Below are 6,000 nucleotides of genomic sequence, written 5' to 3'. Positions count from 1 at the left end.
TACAGAAATGTACACAGCCATGTATCACCATCCCTGATGGTGATCCGATGGACCAAACTGTTGTAGAGTTGTCACTGGATCAGACCTACTTATAACTATAATTATTTTCTGTGACCGTATCTTGCATTAATTTGTATGATCCTTTACTATAGATAATTCAGCTGATCTGTGACAATACCACCTTCATGCCTTATATATCATGTACTGTATTACGACGCCAGATTAAAACTGACGGGGAAAGGTAATACCCGGCCACCAAAAGCTTTATTTTGAAGCCAAGGTGGTCGAGTGGTCTTGCGCGTCGGATACAGTGCAGGCGATTCGATGTCACGATATCTCAGTAGCATGAGTTCGAATCCCGGCGAGAGAAGAACAAAAAAATTTGGGAAAGCAAATTTACAGGTCTAACATTGTTGGTCTGATGTTTATACAAGTTGTATATACAGAAATGTACACAGCCATGTATCACCATCCCTGCTGGTGATCCGATGGACCAAACTGTTGTAGAGTTGTCACTGGATCAGACCTACTTATAACTATAATTATTTTCTGTGACCGTATCTTGCATTAATTTGTATGATCCTTTACTATAGATAATTCAGCTGATCTGTGACAATACCACCTTCATGCCTTATATATCATGTACTGTATTACGACGCTAGATTAAAACTGACGAGGAAAAGTAATACCAAGCCACCGAAAGCTTTATTTTGAAGCCAAGGTGGTCGAGTGGTCTTGCGTATCGGATACAGTGCAGGAGATTCGATGTCACGATATCTGATTAGCATGAGTTCGAATCCAGGCGAGGGTAAACAAAAAAATTGCGAAAGCAAATTTACAGGTCTAACATTGTTGGGCTGATGTTTAGACGAGTTGTATATACAGAAATGTACACAGCCATGTATCCCCATCACTGCTGGTGATCCGATGGATCAAACTGCTGTAGAATTGTCACTGGTTCAGACGTACTTATAAATATAATTATTTTCTGTGACTGTATCTTGCATTGATTTGTAGGATCCTTTACTATAGATACTTCAGCTGATCTGTAACAATACCATATTCATGCCTTATATATCATGTACTGTATTACGACGCTAGATTAAAACTGACGAGGAAAGGATATACCCGGCCACCAAAAGCTTTATTTTGAAGTCAAGGTGGTCGAGTGGTCTTGCCCGTCGAATACAGCGTCTTGTAGACCGATATTCACGTTCTGGTCTGCTAATCTTTAGTTAGATTGAATGGTGAATGCCTGTAACAAGTCTCGAATATGACAGTTGTTTTCCATTCGCTTGATGTGCTTGAGCTTTTGACTTTTTAAGGGACTTTCCATTTTGAACTTTACTTAGAGTTCAAATGTTGGTTATTCCAGAAACTTAAAAACAAAGGCTCAATATACCAAGGGACATTCAAACTACACTTACAACAACAAAAAACACAACATAACACACAAAATATAAAGCAAGGAAGTGTATTTTGGAATATAGAGGAACAATCACAGAAATTTAAAGTTCTTATAGCTTTCATTGAGGCATGTAAATAACTTCTGGACAAAAAGACCAAGGACAGAATGTAATACCCTGTAGGCATTCTTGTTTAAAGATTAATACATATATAAGAAGACATTGCATTTATATCATTTTTAATCTAAAGACAGATTGTCATACATTTCTGTCCTTTTCTGATAACTTTGTCCTACAATAAAAGGGAAAATGTATAAAAATATTTGAGATAAGAGATGTACATCGAACATTTTTCTTTCGTTTATTCATTTATTATTTTTTTAACTCTTTAATAAGCTACATAATAGTTATCATAGGTACCAGGCTTATAATTTAATATGCCAGACACGTGTTTCGTCTACATAAGACTCATCAGTGACGCTCAGATAAAAAAAAGTTATCAAGCCAAACATGTACACAAATGAAGTGCATTCAGGACCAGAAATTCCAAAAAATGCCAAAAACGGCTTTGGTAATTTATGCCTGGAATAAGAAAATCCTTAGTATTTTGAAAAAGTTATACTTTTGTAAGGAAATTTATAAAAATTACCAAATAATTGATATTCATGTCAAGACCGAAGCGCTGACTACTGGGCTGGTGTACCTCTGGTACATTGTACGAACGTTCACCAGCAGTGACATCTTCCCAGTGGTGTAAATTGTTATCAAAGGTACCAGGCTTATATTTTGATACGCTAGACGCGCGTTTCGTCTACATAAAAGAGGGACGAACGATACCAAAGGGACAGTCAAACTCATAAATCTAAAACAAACTGACAACGCCATGGCTAAAAATGAAAAAGACAAACAACAGCACACACGACACAACATAGAAAACTAAAGAATAAACAACACGAACCCCACCAAAAAATTAGGGGTGATCTCAGGTGCTCCGGAAGGGTAAGCAGATCCTGCTCCACATGCGGCACCCGTCGTGTTGCTTATGTGATAACAAATCCGGTAAATAGTCTAATTCGGTAGGTCACATTCATGAAAGGGAAGGGGATTGTAGTTACGACGTAAGGAACATATCCGATATCATTTGTGATACGGTTATTCCATAACGGTCAACCAACTCGTGATGGCGTCCGTAAAATTTACGAAGGAATTATTTCAACTTCACCATTTGGAACTCTTGGTTTAATAGCTTCCTTGTGAGCAGCAACCCTCTATCATGAAATCATGATAGGAAATACAAGCACGGGAATATCGTAGGACTCATCAGTGACGCTCTGATCAAAATAGTTATAAAACCAAACAAGTACAAAGTTAAAGAGCATTGAGGACCAAAAATTCCTAAAAGTGCCAAATACAGCTAAGGTAATCTATGCCTGGAATAAGAAAATCCTTAGTATTTTGTTAAAAATCTGATATAGAAATAAGATGTTGAATGATCAATTAATTTCGAATATTACAGTTAATCCAAACATTAGAGCTGGGAACAGTACATCAATATATATGTTCCAGATTAGAGCATTGATATGGTTTCCTAAAAATATAGTTAGATTTTTCTAATTTTCCATAATTTTACTCTTAAATTGAAAATGTTATTTCGTTCGTGGCATCAATGAGTTCAACTCTATAGGAATGAAAATGAAACAAATCGGACACAGAGGCCTGTTGGTCGAAGTTGTAATAGTATTAGGACATGCCTTTATATCCGCTCAGAACACGATTTATAACCATCTACGTCATTTGGTCTCGGGTTGAAAGTTGTATTATTGATAATCGTTCCACATCTTTTTAGTTTTAATTATTAAATATGTCACAGGATTGATCCTGTGTATGACACCAATGTAGGTGTTTTTAGGATGTTCCTATCTTTAGAATATATTTTATGTTACCTTACCACGTAAACAGATTCGAACGCGGCTTATAAAGGTTGAGGTTAAAAACGAATGATATTCTGCTAAAAGTTTTGATGATCTGCTGGGCCATTTTGATGATATCGACATTATAGTTACAAAGGTATAATCTAATTCGCCAGACGCGCGTTTCGTCTACACAAGACTCATCAGAGACGTGGCAAGTAATTATTTTCACGTGTATTGGGTATATACCTAGTAGCACTATTTATTGCAGAGGGGTAAGTTTGCTGAGAAGTAAAGGTGTATAATTGCTAGTTCGTTATCAGTAATATCAGAATTCGTTCTTTTGCTTATATTTACACGTATATGTTTCGCTGTAATAAAATAGTTGAAGAATTGGGTGTTCATCGAAAATGTACATAATATGTTCCTATGAATAAGGTAAAGTTTGTAACTGTGGAACGTCGAAATGATCTAACTAAAAAACATATTATTATTTTTATTGATAATATTTGATACTGACTACGATTCCCGCAATAAAGAAACCATAAGAAATTGTCATTTTTATTTTTGGAACTAATTGCATTGCCAAAGGTATTTCTTGACGGGGACTGGACCTCATACGGAAATTGCAGGTAACAATAATATAATTTTCTATTGTTTCCTGCAGTTATTATTACCATCACAATATATTCAGGAAGGCGCTGATTTAGAAATGTGTTAATTGAAACAAATCTGGTAAATAATTCAAACAATTATGAAACATGTTGATATCATTATCATTATTTGGTTTAATGTGATTTTGTATCTATTTTCTTTGAAGTCAAAACTTCAATCAATGGTTAGAAAGTTTTAGCTGAGGTACTAGTAGTCCTAAGATAGATTCGAAGTGCTTGCCAAGACATGTAAGTATGTCCTTACATTATCGTAATATATGTCCAAAGCTAATTGTTATAGGATTGACTTAAAGACATCTTTGATAAACATGCCCAGTTTTAATAAACTAGTTTAAACTTAACGTTGATACGTTTATTTGATACCTTTTACTTGTGTATTTTGGAGAAGATTTAATACCGCTCATAAAGATATAGTATACTAGTATGCCAAAACACATAATTGACAGCGCCTGGTGATTGTCCATAACCTGACCGGTTTCGGTCCATTAGGGACCTTCATCAGAACAGAGTGATGGATTGATGTTTGCACCCTATAATATTTATAAAGATATGGTAACCATGGTAATCGGCGGATGTAAGTGATCCGGTGGTTCAGTTAACCGGCGTTTCAGAGTTCAACGGTGAATCCTTTAATCGGCGGTTCAGAGCTTACTGGTGGTTCAGTTCCAAGAGAGATTCTTCGTGGTAACAGTAAACTTTATTTATCTAATGTACCGTACATGGTCTAATAATCAAACAAAATTTATCAAAAAAATTGTAAAAACCAAATAATACTTTATTAAAGATTTTACCTTTGACCTAACAATCTTTGTTTACTTTCACATCTAACGTCACCCCATTTGAAGCCTTCGTTAGATTTCCAGTAAACCATACAATGTTCACTATTCGGACGACTAGGTTGAATGCTTTGCCAGTCGGAAAACTTTATAGGCTTAATCGGGTTGTACCATTCCCAGGTCTTGTCGGGTAAATTACTTTCCCCAAGCCACAACCATGTTGTCACTAAAAAACGAACCATAATTAGTGTATGCAAATTGCAAAGAAACAATGTATGTCACTTCAGTTATTCACTTCTGTTCTCTACCAAAGATATTTCTCAATAGCCATCAACATGAACATGTATATGGCCTAATATTTGAAAATCAAAAGTCGAAAATTTGTGAGACAAAACGGGAACAATACGACAAAACTCACAACGAAAATTTTCAAAACATGTTTAGTAATTCGAGCATCCCTAAGAAAAGAAGGTGATAGAAGTATGAGGTTCTAATGAAAAGAATTATAAGTTCTGTCTATGATAATGTATGAAAAGTAAAATAAAAAACCCAAACTCCGAGAAAAATTCAAAACGAATAGTCCCTAATCCAAGGGTCAAAGCAAAAGCTCAAACACATCAAACGAATGGATAACAACTGTCGTATTCCTGACATGGTACAGACATTTTCTCATGTAGAAAATGGTGGATTTAACCCTGGTTTTATAGCTAGGGAAACCTGCCAGTTCTGTGACAGTCGCATTAAATATCATTATATTGACAACGATGTGTGAACAAAACAAACAGACATAATAGGTAGAAATGCCATAATTTAGGGTAAAGCAGTCAACATTGTGTTAAAATCTTAATCACTATAAAAACAAATAAATATGTAACAAAACAGAACACAAAAACGGCAGATATCCAAAGCTCATTAGAAAAAGAAAATGAAGGACACGAATACAAGAATTTACCAATGCACAATAACACAATAACGGGATGTATAAGTACAGAATAAACCGTGTGAATTTTGTTGGACCGGGTTATAATAATTGAATAGGCAAAATTATGCAAAGTGAACAATAACAAAAATGGACTATTTGAAAAAAGACAAAATCTAAGAGAGAGAAAAGGACAAAAATATATCACTATGCGATTTATTTTGATTTAACGTTTATTTGATCAGAAAGGGTGTTGAAAATTGCATGTAATGACTTTTCAATTTGGATGAAATTGATGAATGAGGAAATCTTGTT

Source organism: Mytilus edulis, chromosome 6 (assembly GCF_963676685.1).
Source record: "Mytilus edulis chromosome 6, xbMytEdul2.2, whole genome shotgun sequence".
NCBI lineage: Eukaryota > Metazoa > Mollusca > Bivalvia > Mytilida > Mytilidae > Mytilus > Mytilus edulis.
Note: the sequence above shows the minus strand (reverse complement) of the source record.